This window comes from Pseudophryne corroboree, chromosome 3, assembly GCF_028390025.1.
Source record: "Pseudophryne corroboree isolate aPseCor3 chromosome 3, aPseCor3.hap2, whole genome shotgun sequence".
In the NCBI taxonomy this organism is placed as follows: domain Eukaryota; kingdom Metazoa; phylum Chordata; class Amphibia; order Anura; family Myobatrachidae; genus Pseudophryne; species Pseudophryne corroboree.
Window position 1 is genome coordinate 291,616,826 of NC_086446.1, and position 16,336 is coordinate 291,633,161.

At 47.3% G+C, this 16,336-nt stretch overlaps 1 protein-coding gene across 3 annotated transcripts in view; it reads left to right on the forward strand.

Moving 5' to 3' along the window:
- Positions 1-16,336, forward strand: part of RBBP8NL (RBBP8 N-terminal like) — a 107,575-nt gene that overhangs the window by 37,482 nt on the left and 53,757 nt on the right. The gene's annotated exons all lie outside the window — the stretch shown is intronic.

The window sequence follows — 16,336 nt, forward strand, 5'->3', positions numbered from 1 at the left end:
TTGCCACTCCTTTCAAGATCTTGCAGGGACTGATGGAAAAATTTCAAACTGCCCCAGCAGATATGCTGATTTTTAAGGATTTTTTTTATATAATGTAATTCTAAAATTATGTTATATAAAGCTTTTTTGAAGGTTTAACGTTTGAATAGCATAAAACATTAAACCACAGTAGAGATCAATGTAGTGATCGCTACTGTGCGATATTCAGCAAAATGGATATAAATGGAGAAGATAATTACATTATCTTCTCCATTAACCCTTTGCTCAATAGTGGGGTTGCGTTAAAAACTCCCTTCCACATTTTTAACCAGAGAATGAACGTCCTGAATAGAGCCCAGAATGTTTAAATATATTTAAGGATTTAGCCTTATGGAAATTAGTTTTTTACTATATCCTTTTACAGTAGCTAAAAAAATTATTTTGTTTAGATACTTGTTACAATGTATATATTTTACAATTTATGATTTTGTGTCAAAGGAGTGATGGGCCAATAGTATTTATGGTGTATAATGCAATATTAATCCTCAAACTAGTGCCTACACATCTCTAGCTACTTCATTAATATATCAAAGGCTATAGGGCCTAATTCAGACCCGATCGCTGTTGTGCAAAAGGTTACCGATTATTGAACCACTGCGCATGTGTACGGATCGTAATGAGCAGACACGAGAATAAACTGCAAAAAAAATCCTGTGTCTGTGTTGATCGCTAGACGTTTGCAGATTGATTGACAGGAAGTGGGCGCTTGGGGGTGGTAACTGGCCGTTTTCTGGGTGTGGCAGGAAAAACACAGACATTCCCAAGCTTTTTCAGGGAGGGTGTGTGACGTCATCTCCAGACCGATCAGCCTGGTTCTTTCACACTGTAGGAGTAGGTCATGGACTACGCACAGACTCCACAGACTGGAAAAATCATTTGATGGTGAGTGAGTTGCAAACGGATTTACAGCTGACCGGTGTTTGCAAAGCTTTTTGCATGGCGTACGCACACCTGCATGAGGTGGATTTTCACTCTGGCTGGGCGGCGACTATTCGATCGCAAACCTCTGCAAATATGCAGAGGTGCAATAAGGTCTGAATAAGGCCCATAGAACGTTTCATCATAACTTACATAATGTAATGTACTAAAAACACAAAATAACACACACTTGGAATATGTAAATCAAGAAAAAAAAATGTAAGCTGTTTCTTACTACCACTATTATTTCTTTCACATAATACTATTTTAATTATTTAACTGGATCTATTTTGCTCTGATAAGTGGGGTAAACAAATAATGGATAAGGAATGGATAAACAATGTAAATTAAGGGAAGTAACAAACTCTTATTGATTTTTAATGCATAACTTATAAAGTCTTATTTTAACTATGTAATGAACACAGTACACAACACCAAATAACTAATTTGCCTCACTTCTTCTTCATATTCTAAGAAACTTTTTGAGTTACAATGGTAGCACCACTGATATAACCATATCTATACTGACTGTAGTATTAATGGTCTACTAAATAATTACACAGACAATAAAGAATTCTTACCTTATTCAGAAGTCACATTCTAAAAATAATTTTAGGTGCAGGATATTCTACATTTTTCTTACTTTCCATGTTGGTAAGGGCTACACTGCAAAAACTCTCTACTGAAAAAGCTCTGGGCAATTACTTGGATTGAGATCTTCGATATATAGGCTAGCTGTTGCTTTAGGACCACCTTCTTGTACATTTGTTACCGAAAATCATACTGCCTACTTTTCATACTTCACTTCTAGTAGATGCTAAGAATATATTATGCCTCAACACTCCAAATCTGTATAACCTTTACACAGGGACATATCATGATTTGTGGAGAGCCCCCAGGGCAACTGGTATTTAGGGGTCTCTGACAGTAAATTTGTACAAATTATATATGAGATTTTATTAATAATCATTAACCATGCTAGATTTTAGTCTCTTTCTTTTAAGAGGACAAAGTCACTGCAGGAACCTGAAAGCCTGTAAGTGCCTTTATTGCATTATTGTAAGCTGTATTATTGTATTACTGCATGCGGCACTGCTGCAGCAGATGAGGGAAGCTGTCTGCAGTGGGAACTTTTGAACGGCCCCACTGATGTTTTGGGTCCCCAATATACCTCATTCATAATCTGGATGTTCTTTTATTCTTAAACCTCATATAGTCTGAGGATTGTCCGTAACATAAACCATAACATCTTAACACTTAATTATAATAAATAAAGACACGGAGACTTGAATTTGGCAGAAAATGTTAGCTATTTATTTAAGTGAACCATTAACTGTGAATAATTAAACTAAAGTATGGTGGCCAGAAAGAACGGCTAAACAACCCTATCCCATAGATAACTATCTTATAAAAAAGAACTGACGTAAACCTTCCAACAAACAATAGGTATCCGCTCAACCACCATCCTGACTACCCACCAGTGAAGGTGATGAGGCTGCCACCCGAGAAGGCGGTCCAGCAGATGTAAAACCAGTCAGCGAAGGAGAGCGCACCTAAAAATCAACCACCAAACGACCTCCAATCCACTCTTTAATACAACAAATGTTAACTTGCCGTTCTTTCCCGCCACAACCAAACCGTGACAACCCACATCACGAAAATAGCCAACGCAACAGCATAAAACAAACACCACCAGTAGGGAGGGAGGGTGGGACGACAAAAGCAGAAGAGGCTGACCCAGCACCTTTCCCAGGCTTAAAAACCCATTCCACCTACCCCCAACATTCATTCCTATTGGCTAATCATAAAACTCCCATAATGCCTTACCGTCCTGCCCCCAGACTAGCTGAGGTTTAACCCACTCCTCTCCTATTCTGTCAATTTGTTCTCCTAAACCTCATATAGTCTGAGGATTGTCCGTAACATAAACCATAACATCTTAACACTTAATTATAATAAATAAAGACACGGAGACTTGAATTTGGCAGAAAATGTTAGCTATTTATTTAAGTGAACCATTAAGTGTGAATAATTGTGAATAATTGTGGTGGCCAGAAAGAACGGCTAAACAACCCTATCCCATAAACAAACTATCTTATAAAAAAGAACTGACGTAAACCTTCCAACCAACAATAGGTATCCGCTCAACCTCCATCCTGACTACCCACCCGTGAAGGTGATGAGGCTGCCACCCGAGAAGGCGGTCCAGCAGATGTAAAACCAGTCAGCGAAGGAGAGCGCACCTAAAAATCAACCACCAAACGACCTCCAATTCACTCTTTAAAACAACAAATGTTAACTTGACGTTCTTTCCCGCCAACAGCGAAGTTCTTTTCCACAGAAACAACGCACTGCCACCATACCCCTAACCTACCGAACCAACCACCGAAAACAGATCCTCCAAAAATATAGATAGTCCCTGTCCGGTCAAGTGCACCCCATCAGGTCTAAACAAGTAGAAATACCGAAACTTGATCCGCTGGTGCCAAACCACAGCACCGCCATGGGCCACCACAAACTTAGCCACCGCGGCATTCACCTTCCGGCGAGCCACATCGATCGCCCGACAATCCACCACTCCACGCCAACACAACCGCGGCACTATACAAGACCAGATAAGCCTACAGCCTGGCCAAGCGCCCGTAATCACTTGCAAATCCTGAATAATGGCCAATCGAAGATTCACCGCCTTCCTCTTACCTAGGTCGTTCCCTCCTAAGTGAATCACCAAAAGTTGGGGATGCCAAACCGCCGAACCTGCTCCATAAGCCTCGCTTTCAGGTCATGCCAAAGCATACCCCGAACACCTATCCACCGTACGCCATCCGATCCAACAAAGCAAGGACCCCCTTCCGTAGCCAAAAATTTGGCTGCCCAATAAACATAGGAATGGCCAATCACCCACACACCACACACATCCTCCCGCCAACCTATAAGGGGAAAAACAGATAAACAAATGTGAATATGTGAGATAAAACCAAACCCAGGCCAGAACAGGAACCAACTACCAGAACGAGGATCTGCCAAAAAGAAAAATTGAATAGAGGACTATAACTTTCCTCTTGGACAAGCTTCAGGCTAATCGAAGCAACAGAAAGAAACGAAAGGAAAAAACAAAATAACAAAAAGGGGGGGGGGGAGGTTAGAGCTGGGAGGGGGGGAGGGGGGGAGGGGGTGTAGGGACACACAGAATAACTCGGCTGGAGGTGAAACGTAAAAACCTGCTGAGGAAACTTGAAATTAGATGCCAATTAGCCGAATTGAATGAATTAAGCCAAATCAGTTTGCCAGTTCAGGCAAAAAATCGCGAAGCACTCCAGACCCCCACTGCCAGCAGTGGCGACTACCTAGCCATCCGAGTAGGGAGGACAGGGGAGACAAACAATACAGCACGAACACACTGAACTGAAACACACAACGCAGTAAACGAACAACATGTTAGTAGAAACAAACTCGCTTACGCAACAACGGGCCGAATGTAACGCTTATAAGCCGCCGACTTCCAGCGGCCCAAAGCCTTAATTTCGTCCACAGCGCGCCCTGCAGATGCTGCGGAAGTGGCAGCCCCGATTCTAAAGGAATGGGAACCAAAGTCCCTAGGCGAGAGGCCCAAACTGGACAGGCAGCGCCGCATCATCCATGTAAATTGGTACTTCGTCAATGGCGACCCATCGTAATGCAGGAGCCAAGACCCCTCAGACGAGGGCCTGACCTCCGCATACCGACCAGCCAATGCCACCGGACAACAGTCCCCACCACCCGATGGTGTCAAAGTGATCCAATGACCTCTACCCATCTGATCAGTTTTGGAGCGGCGCAGCCTGCACAGCACGGACCCCCCACCTCGACATCATCCGCACGCCGCATAATGGCCTTGGATTTCTTAGAAGCTGCAACCAGCTCAGAAACCCTAAACGCGCCATGGAAAAAGCCAGCTGAAACAGGAGCGTTTCAAAACGGGAGTCCGCCACCCCCGCCACCGCCCCTAAGAGGGAAGAAAGCAGGGACGCATCAATAGGGCGCCGGCCATCGGGAGGCACCGGTGCCGAGCGCGCCCAACCCCTAAGCACCCTTGCCAGCAGGAAACCCTTCGTAAAATCCGGCATACCCTTCAATTTAGAATAAAAGGATATCCCGGCGAGGTACCGAGACACCACGGCCCTTGATCTCCCCGTTACGAAGAGTTGCCAAACGAAGTCTAGAAACAAGCTCTGACCCCTCTTACCTCTAGGCCCTTGGTCACGGGAAAAGTCTTCCCACTCCTTCCAGGCCCGACGGTATCCAGCGAGAGTGGACGGAGCCAAAGACAGCTCTGCTAGCCCTTCCAATCCGCCATGATGACCTGCCAAACATAAGAAGGGCAGGGCAAACCTGCCGAATCAGCCTCCGGGGCCAACAAACGGAACCTATCCCACTGCCCCCTGGACAATGCATCGGCGATCCCATTATCGACCCCGGGGACGTGTTGTGACCGAAACAGAATATTGCAGCGCAGACAGGTTAGCACGAGCCGTGACAACACTCGGAGGACCAGGAGGGCCTTAGCCCTTTGGTTGTTAACCGCGTGCACGACCCCTAAGTTATCGCAGCGGAAGAGAATAGTGCGATCGCGCAGTCGCTCCACCCAAACCTCCAAGGCCACCATGATGGGAAAAAGCTCCAGCAACAACAGGTCGCCGGTCAGCCCCTCCCTCGACCAAGACTCCGGCCAAGAGGCCGCGCACCAAGCCCCGTCTAGATAACAACCGAACCCCGATGAGCCCGCCGCATCCGTAAACAACTGCAGTTCGAAACTGTCAATGAGCGGGGCCATCCAGATCAGCACACCATTGAAATCCGCCAGGAACGAAACCCACATAGCGAGGTCCCGCCTAATCTCCGCCGAGAAACGGACAAAATGGTGCGGCCTGGACACCCCGGCCGTGGACCGTTCCAACTTCCGGCAAAAAACCCTGCCCATGGGAATCACCCGACAGGCAAAGTTCAACCGACCTAAGAGGGATTGAGCCTCCCGCAACGTCACCTTACGTCATTCCGAGCACTGCGCAATGGACTCCCGAAGCTTCACGACCTTGTCCTGAGGCTGCCGGCACGCCCCGCGACCGTATCGATCTCTATACCTAGAAAGGACAAGCAGGAGAGGGGCCCCTCCGTCTTATCCTCGGCCACCGGGCCGCCAAAATGCCCCAACAAGGCACGCAGCGAGAACAGCAGGACACCGCAGCGAGGAGAATGCGCGGGCCCCATGCACAAAAAATCATCCAGGTAATGTGCAATCCCGCTACCTCCGCAAGAAAACTCCACACACCAATGTAAAAAGGTGCTGAACTTTTCGAAAAAGGCACACGAAACGGAACACCCCATAGGCAGAGACTTGTCTACAAAGTATTCCTCCCCGACGCGGAAACCCATGAATCGAAACGACTCCGGGTGCAAAGGGAGCAAGCGAAAAGCCGATTCAACATCCAGCTTAGCCATGAGGGCCCCGGGCCACATCCCCGGGCCAAGCCCAGAGCATCCTCAAAGGACTGATACACCACCGAACAATATTCCGGCGAAATTGCATCGTTCACCGAGGACCCAGATGGATAAGACAAATGCTGAATGGGCACAACCTCCACCGGGGAAATAATCAAATCCTCGATAGGCGGCAGCGCAAAGGGGCCCGCCATTCTCCCCAGGCGAACCTCCTGTTCCACTTTTTCTCGAAGCACGTCGGGGAAATCCCGGGCAGACTGCAGGTTCCTGGCGGCCCGAACTAAGACTTCCCCCACCACAGGCAAACGAAATCCCGACGCAAAACCCTCCCGCAGAAATCTTGCGTCGTCTGTGTTTGGGTACCATCCCAACCATTTTAGCATGGCCCCCAAACGAACCGGGGTCGGCGCCCTAACTAGCGGCAAGCCCCCCCGTTGCTTTTCCGGCTGGGCCTGCGGCCGCCCTGGCACCAGGTCGCCCTGCACGGAAGCAATTGGAAGCAGGGTGGGATCCGTTACATCGTAAGCAAAGGTGTCGAAAACGACACCGTTGCCCAAGGGGGCACGTGGCATTGTTGAACGCGAAACACTTCCCCTTTGCCGGCGTCTGCTGCGGAGAATGGGCCGCGTTCCAATGGCGGAGCCTCAACCGCTGGCCGAAACTGACTTGCCATTGCGGCCTGCGCCACCGACGCCCCCTTAGCCACCATCTTCACATCCTGCGCTCGCGTGACCCGAAGCCATACCTCCACATCTTTGCATCCGAAGTCAATGACGTGGAGGCAATGGTGCTTCTGACGGAACTGCTTGTCGTAATGCAGCCACAAATCGTCCTTAGACTGACGCTGCATGTCATGCACGAGGTGAATATACCTGATGACGTTCATGTGTTCATCAGGGCGATCCGCCAAGTAGCACGCCGCGAAAACACAGAAACCCGCCAACCAGTTGTCATACGAGCGAAAGGCCTCCGTCCCAATACCGCCCTTCGCGAGCGCTTCCTTACCTTCCCTCTTGGTGTCCTCCGTCAACGTAAAGAGGTCGACGTATTCCCCCCGTCTAATCTTCCTCCTGCAACTCTCCCGCAATCCTCGCAAGACTGCCGTGTACTCGCAGCGAACCACGCCCGGCAAATTACGCCTCCTCCTTTCCCGGCGAGAACTACTACTACTCTTCCGAGACCGATTATCCCGGTGCCGCGCCTCACGATGCGCGTACTTGATAGCCCTCTTCCTAGCCTTTGCGGTGCTACTAACCGCAGACTGGCACGACGAAGAAGAGGAAGATCTACTCGACGTACTGCCATACGAGGAAGAAGAGGACCCCAGCAACATAGCAACAGTATCGGCGTCCCACTCACCGGCGGGCCTGCTTCCGGAAGGCGATACATCGGCCACGACTGGCTCCTCGCCCCGATCGCTATCCGGATCCGCACCTGAAAAAGAAAAGACAGCCGCCCATGGAGCCGAAGACCCCCTGGCGGGAATGAAAGCAGACGCCTCCACGGGCGATGGGGTAGCGCTACCCAGCAACGCAGCAGCGGAGCCCAGACTGTGACATGCCTGTAGAAACTGCGCCATGGCTGGGTCAGAAGCACCCGGGAGAACGGCCGCGTCGACCGAAGCGGGAACCAAGGAAACGCCACCCGGGGACAAAGTCGACAAAAACGGCGCAAACGCTGCCGTCATAGCCGACAGCGCCGTCGCAACGGCAGAGGGATCCGGAGCCGCAGCCGTAGCTCCAGAGGTCCCCCCGTCCCCCGGGTCCGAATAGCTGCCCCAATCACCCCCATTCCCTCCTGCGGTGCATCTCGAGCCACAGAGCCGCTCCGGCCCCCACTGGCCCTGCCCACCGGGAGAACACGCTGTCCTCCGCCACCAGATATCACCCCCCCTCCGGCCCCCCGCCGTCACCACCAGAGGCCCCCGGGAGCCCCCCCCCCCGCCAGAGCGGAGAGAGCGCCCAGGGAGTCCAGCTGCCCCACGCGGAATGCGCCTGCCCCACGGGACGGCTCGTGTAAGAATCACAGTCCCCCTCTATAGAGGCAATCCCTCATACTCCGGGGAGCCTCCGGTAACTCTCAGCGGTGGAGGGCGCAGGGAACGCGCATGCGCGCGTCCCCGCGCTGCAGCAGCATGCGGGGGATTCACACCAGCGGGCACACCGGCTGGCTCCCCCCGCCGGCTGCCCGCTCCATTCCGCTCACGTCTGCCGCCTTGTCCCACGCCAGCCGCAGCAGCCGCCGGGGGATTCACACCAGCGGGCACCCCGGCTGGCTCCCCCCGCCGGCTGCCCGTTCCATTCCGCTCACGTCCGCCGCCTTGTACCACGCCAGCCGCAGCCTAGCCGGCGAAGGGGCGGACGCACGTGCCGCCGCACGCGCCCGAGAACGGGCACCCGCAGCAGCGCCAGCAGGCACAGTCTCGGCCGCGAGCAGAGCACAGAACACAGCACTCTGTCACAGCAGTAGCACTCAAAAATTCAGATGGCAGCAGCACAGCAAGAGACAAATGGGGGAAAGCACTCACCCTCAAGACGACAAGAGCAGAAGAGGCTGACCCAGCCCCTTTCCCAGGCTTAAGAACCCATTCCACCTACCCCCAACATTCATTACTATTGGCTAACCATAAAACTCCCATAATGCCTTACCGTCCTGCCCCCAGACTAGCTGAGGTTTAACCCACTCCTCTCCTATTCTGTCAATTCGTTCTCCTACTAAACCTAGAGCAGAAATGAATCAGACCAACAATCAGTATATAACCATCAGGCACAAGGATAGTGGCCTCAAGCAAAGGTGGGGAAGCAGATCCTGATCATGAGAGCTCCAGATCTGGGCCCTCTTTATTACACAATCCTATATAGTATCCAGTGTACTTAGATGGAAAAAAAAAATCTATCAGACATTATTATCTTTTGTTTTATACAACCTGACGTAAGAAAGTAATTGAAAATACATGTATCTGATTCACTAATGTAGATTTAGGTAACTTGAGGTGCTCTAGCTGTCAAAGAATTACAAATTCCAGAACATACTCTTATTGAATGTCTTTCATACTGGAAATTCTAGTTCCACAACAGATGGAAATCTACAGGTTACTGAGCCCAGACTAAAATGTATTTATAATGGTCCTTAATAAGACGATATGGCAGTAGTGTATGGGAGACTCAATTAGCTGAAAGGTTCTCATGGAACCCCGTGTGCAGTACTATCACATGGGTTATACAGGAAGGAAGCCTTGCTTATTTGTGAATGTGAGCAAAAGCAAGCAAGCATTTCCCTGCAGTAATTACCTGCAATGTGCATAGCCACACATTGCTGAACCTCACACTTAAATTATTCCCTGTATATGTAATGGTAATGTATAGGCAGAGCCGGCGCTAGCCGCTCAGCAGCTCCTGCAAAGCAGGGAGGCGCAGGGATGAAGAGGCGCTCTCGCTGCTTTGCTGCTGCTGGCTGTCGCTGCGTCTGTCACACTGTGGCAGACGCCGGCAGCGTGAAGCGCAGCTCAGGCTCAGTCCCTCCGGCTCCCTCCTCTTCTCTCCTACTTCTCATCCCCACAGCCGAGCCGACCTATACGCGGGGTGCGCGGCTGAGGCTCAGCCATGGAGATAAGCCAATTGCGGACCGGCAGCCAATCAGGCAGGTGGAGCCACATTTGAAATAGCCGCTGACTGTACCAGTAGAAGATCTCCGTGACGCCCCGCTCCTACTGCGGTGTAACTGGCCACATACGGGGAAACTGGCCAGCCAGCACCTGTGTGTGGAGCGGAGATCGCTCCTGCTGGTGACTGCAGTGAGCATTTGAGCACCCGCCGCTGCTGCAGTATAGTCAGCTGAGTTCAGGAAGCCCTCCTCAACCCTAGCCACGTGTCACACAGTTCAGCTGCAGGTCCTGGCACTGGTAAAGAGCAGTAGTGCGGTTCATATGGTTTCTAATTTATAATTGATAAGCTTATGGCCAGATGACCATTTAACAACAATATCTAAAGACTCCCCTACACTCACAAGAGGAGTCACATGACATCACATGGTAAGTGCCAGGACTTTATTTTCACTTTGTATTTTCAGCTTTTTTTGCCACCTGTATCCTGGATTCACACCTCTCTTCCCTATTGTGTGTCCACGCCCCTTCCATGTGAGACCACACCCCATTGACACACACCGTCCCTTTATTACGCATGGGAGGGCGCAAATGTATTGTTTGCAGGAGGGCGCCGAACACCCTAGCACCGGCCCTGTGTATAGGGTAACAAAGCCCTTCTCTATATGGCTGACCAATGGCTAAATGTATTGTTCTGAAGCCAGCTACACAGGTTGATATTCGCCTAGGACCGGGATTAATATCCCACATAAGTAGGTAGCAGTATTGGACAGCATCCTGTAGGTCCTGGTTACTGGTACATGTTAATGAGATTGGTCGGGCAATGACCACTGTGGTGTACTTCCAGCGAGTCTTACAAATATTCCTGATAATGATCCCAGGTAGAGTCATTGTTGATTATTTCTGTTGTTTTCCGTTCATACATAATCAATGGCCCTCATTCCGAGTTGATCGCTCGCAAGGCGAATTTAGCAGAGTTGCTCACGCTAAGCCTACGCCTACTGGGAGTGTATCTTAGCTTCTTAAAATTGCGACCGATGTATTCGCAATATTGCGATTACAAACTACTTAGCAGTTTCAGAGTAGCTTCAGACTTACTCGGCATCTGCGTTCAGTTCAGTGCTTGTCGTTCCTGGTTTGACGTCATAAACACACCCAGCGTTCGCCCAGACACTCCCCCGTTTCTCCGGCCACTCCTGCGTTTTTTCCGGAAACGGTAGCGTTTTTATCCACACGCCCCGAAAACGCTGTGTTTCCGCCCAGTAACACCCATTTCCTGTCAATCACACTACGTTCGCCAGAGCGAAGAAAAAGCCGTGAGTAAAAATACTATCTTCATTGTAAAATTACTTGGCGCAGTCGCAGTGCGAATATTGCGCATGCGTACTAAGCGGAATTTCACTGCGATGCGAAGAAAATTACCGAGCGATCAACTCGGAATGAGGGCCAATATTTCAGCAGGTTCATCCAGTGCAGTCACTGGGTGCAATCTCTCTGCTTTGTATGTCCTGAATATTCGTATTCGTATAGAGTAGCACATACTGTAGGTAGTAGAGAGACATGATGATTGGGTGGAAATTACAAAAGATTATGATGAGAAGGTCATGGTGTATGTATTAATGTAAGACATGACATTGGTGCGAGATAGTGATTTAATGGGAATCTAGTTATCCTGTATTCACTGACCACCATTGGCCCATGAAGTCTCCTCCAACGGGGAATGGAGACAAGAGATGAGAGTGTAATCCTGCCACTGTATAAATTATTGGTGCGGCCACACCTGGAATATTGTGTTCAGTTCTGAGCACCTCACTATAAAAAAGATATCTTGGAACTCGAAAAGATTCAGAGGCGAGCCACCAAACTGGTTAAGGGGTTAGAGGTACTGGATTATGAGGAAAGACTTAAAAGGTTAGATTTGTTTACACTGGAAAAGAGGCGACTGAGAGGGGCCATTATTAATATTTTTAAATACATTAAGGGACAATACAAGGATTTATCAAATGATTTGTTTATTAAAAAAACATTACACAGGACACAGGGATACCCCCTGAGGTTAGAAGAAAAAAAATTCCATACACAACGGAGAAATGGGTTCTTCACAGTAAGAACAGTAAAGATTTGGAATTCTTTGCCAGAGAAGGTAGAAATGGTGGACTCAATCAATAAGTTTAAAAATGGATTAGATAAATTCCTAGCGGAAAAAAATATCCAAGGATACAGCATTTAAGATTTAAAAAAAAAACAAAAAACATTTATTATCCAAGTTAAACCCGATGGACATCTGTCTTTTTTTCAACCTCAACAACTATGTAAATATGTAACCATTCTAGACATTCATAACTAGGATATCCAAAGCCAAAAGATGCCAATCGTGATTCCATACCAATGGAAGGGTATTATTTTCAGTTTCATGTTTAACTAGGTGGAGCACAACCGTGACTAATGGTGTGTTAGTGGGGCAACCAACCAGGATGTAAGGCTTTAGGGGACAAATGGAAATTAATATTTTAGATTAATTTGGTTACTTTTGAAGGTTGGGGGCGTCAGTTTTTGCCTTGCATGCTATAATTTCTAGGCATGGCCCAAAGGCAGAGGATACCATTTTTGTAGCACATACAACACCTAGGTGCATCTCTTGCTAGCATCTGGTCAACCTAGTTGCCACCTGTTTACATTCTATAGACAGCTCAAGATTAGTTCCTGTAAATTCTCTATTTTCATTATTGATAAATGGCACAGTACAGTAAAAAATAATTTTGTCAATCTTTCTTATTTTATCACCTTTGTAAGTTAATATTTATTGGAGAGAAGTATTAAAAATGTGGAACCATTTGATTTATCCCCTACCTTTTCCCATACCCCTCTCTCTTTCTATACTCTGTGGTTTTTATTGGCTGTTCTCTGACTGAAAAACAGTAATAAAAAAATACTATTTATTTATTATTAGTTATTTATATTGCGCACACATATTTTGAGGCGCTTAACATAGAATATTTTGCAATTCACATCAGTCTCTGCCCCAGTGGAGCTTTCAGTCTATATTCCCTATCACATGTACACACACACACACACACATTAGGGTTAATTTTGTCAGAAGCCAATTGACCTACCTGTATATTTTTTGATTGTGGGAGGAAACCAGAGTACCCGGAGAAAACCCACGCAAGCATGGGGAGAATATACAAACTCCACACAGTTAGGGCCAAGGTGGGAATCAAAACCTATGACCTCAGTGCTGTGAGGCAGTAATGCTAACCATTACATTGTCCGTACTACTGATACTGCTACTGATAATAATAATAATAATAATAATAATAATAATAATAATAGGAAACATGTAATGATGGGGAGACTGTGGAGCTCTAGTGTCCATGAGGGCAGAGTCATGAACTATTTCAGTAGCAAAGTGCCTCTGTGATCTATCTGTAACTGTTGCTAACTATGGGTCATCTCTATTATACTTGGTTATAGTAAACATACAGTGCACCTGGAAAGTATTCACGGCACGTCACTTTTTCCACATTTTGTTATGTTACAGCCTTATTCCAAAATGGAATTAATTTTTCCCTCAAAATTCTACATACAAAACCCCATAATGACAACGTGAAAAAAGTTTTTTTGTGATTTTTGCAAATTTATTAAAAATAAAAAAATGAATAAATCACATGTACATAAGTATTCACAGCCTTTGCCATGATGCTCAAAATTGAGCTCACGTGCTTCCTGTTTCCACTGATCATCCTTGAGATGTTCCTGCAGCTTAATTGGAGTCCACCTGTGGTAAATTCAGTTGATTGGACATGATTTGGAAAGGGCCACACCTCTGTATAAGGTCCCACACTTGACAGTGCATGTCTGAGCACAAACCAAGCATGAAGCCAAAGGAATTGTCTATAAACCTCCGAAACAGGATTGTCTCAAGGCACAAATCTGGGAATGGTACAGAAAAATATCTGCTGCTTTGAAGGTCCCAATGAGCACAGTGGCCTCCATCATCCGTAAATGGAAGAAGTTCGGAACCACCAGGACTCTTGCAAGAGCTGGCCGCCCCTCTAAACTGAGTGATTGGGGGAGAAGGGCCCTAGTCAGGGAGGTGACCAAGAACCCAATGGTCACTCTGTCAGAGCTACAGCATTCCTCTGTGGAGAGAGGAGAATCTTCCAGAAGGAAAACCATCTCTGCAGCAATCCACCAATCAGGCCTGTATGGTAGAGTGGCCAGACAGAAGCCACTATTTAGTAAAAAGCACATGGCAGCCCACCTGGAGTTTGCCAAAATGCACCTGAAGGACTCTCAGATCATGAGAAAAAAAATTCTCTGGTCTGATGAGACAAATATTGAACTCTTTGGCGTGAAAGCCAGGCATCATGTTTGGAGGAAACCAAGCACCGCTCATCACCAGGCCAATACCATCCCTATAGTGAAGCATGGTGGTGGCAGCATTATGATGTGGGGATGTTTTCCAGCAGCAGGAACTGGGAGACTAGTCTGGATAGAGGGAAAGATGAATGCAGCAATGTACAGAGACATTCTGGATGAAAACCTGCTCCAGAGCGCTCTTGACCTCAGACTGGGGCGACGGTTCATCTTTCTGCAGGACAACGACCCTAAGCACACAGCCTTGATATCAAAGGAGTGGCTTCAGGACAACTCTGTGGATGTCCTTGAGTGGCCCAGCCAGAGCCCAGACTTGAATCCGATTGAACATCTCTGTAGACATCACCAATGCTTCCTATGCAACCTGATGTAGCTTGAGAGGTTCTGCAAAGAGAAATGGGCGAAACTGCCCAAAGAAAGGTGTGCCAAGCTTGTGGCATCATATTTAAAAAGACTTGAGGTTGTAATTGCTGCCAAATGTGCATCAACAAAGTATTGAGCAAAGGCTGTGAATACTTATGTACATGTGATTTTCTTAATTTTTTATTTTTAATAAATTTGCAAACTTTTTTCACGTTGTCATTATGGGGTATTGTGTGTAGAATTTTGAGGGAAAAAATTAATTTATTCCAGTTTGGAATAAGGCTGTAACATAACAAAATGTGGAAAAAGTGAAGCACTGTGAATACTTTCCAGATGCACTGTATAGTAAGTACTTAGAGTATCTCATGCAAAACATTACGAAGAAAAGTTTCATGTGAAATTACCTTGAAAAATGTATTGAAAATCATACCTTTGTAGCTTGCTCTTAAAGTGTTCTGTTTCCTCCCTTGTAACAGTGTTGAATTCTGTCTCATCATATTGAAGGTTTTGTTATATTTCTTTTAAATTATCTGAGGACTTTTGATTAATTAATTCATCGAACACAGATATTGTCACACAGACAATATACTGTATAACGGGCCTGATTCAGATGAAGTTGCAATACCAACGCAGCAGCGATCCTTTTCAGTGATGAAAATGCGAGACAATGCAAGTAGCCAATCAAGCATCCACTCACAAGTGAACAGAGACACCCACCGAAGCCATCGCAACATGCTCAGCAACTGTATACTCCATCGACGCAGATGCAAGGGAGACTAACTCCCTGAGTGCCTTCATGGCTGCTCAAAATGCCCATGAAAGCTGCAATTCTTGCACCATGTGTACAAGATCGCAGTTGCATACTGAGAGACACCCCAAAAATGGTTGCAACATGCCTGAGTTTTTACAGACTCTCCCCCCGTTACCTCCCCCAAACAGCCTCTTCTTGTCACTCTGTGACGCATGTGCAATCTACCTATAATTGCTCAGTTGCGAAAACATAGAAGTTGCGACTGCATGTGAATCAGGCCCATTATCTTTTGAGTTTCAAGTTACTTAAACTGCTCCCACACTATACAGAGCAGCTAGCCCAAGCTTTTTGCTATACTCCCCCAATATTCCAAATGCAAAGTACTGTATAAGGAAGCTTGAGGCAATGATCATATAGCCCAATCACGCACCAAAGAAAGTGTAACCGACAAGGCGAAGAGACTTTACAGTGTGGTCTTTTGCTGCATACATCACACCAATTGTTATCTTTCCTAAGAAAATAATTACAGGGATGGCAACCAGTGAACATTGTCAGTACTGTAGGTATTTAAAGAGAATACCCATACCCATGACTGCCATCAGAAATTGTGCTGCCTGGGACTGACAAAATAGACAGGCACCCCACCAAAAACAAAGAAAAAAGATTCTGCCATACCGCTCCACCCTAGGAAAGGCTTGTTTTAAGTTCTCCATGCGCATCAGCCCATTGTTGTTGTGCAGCTCTCCATGTATTGGCAGAAGGAGCCAGGGGTGGCCCCGCTCTCTATAAGGGCCCGGGACTCCAGT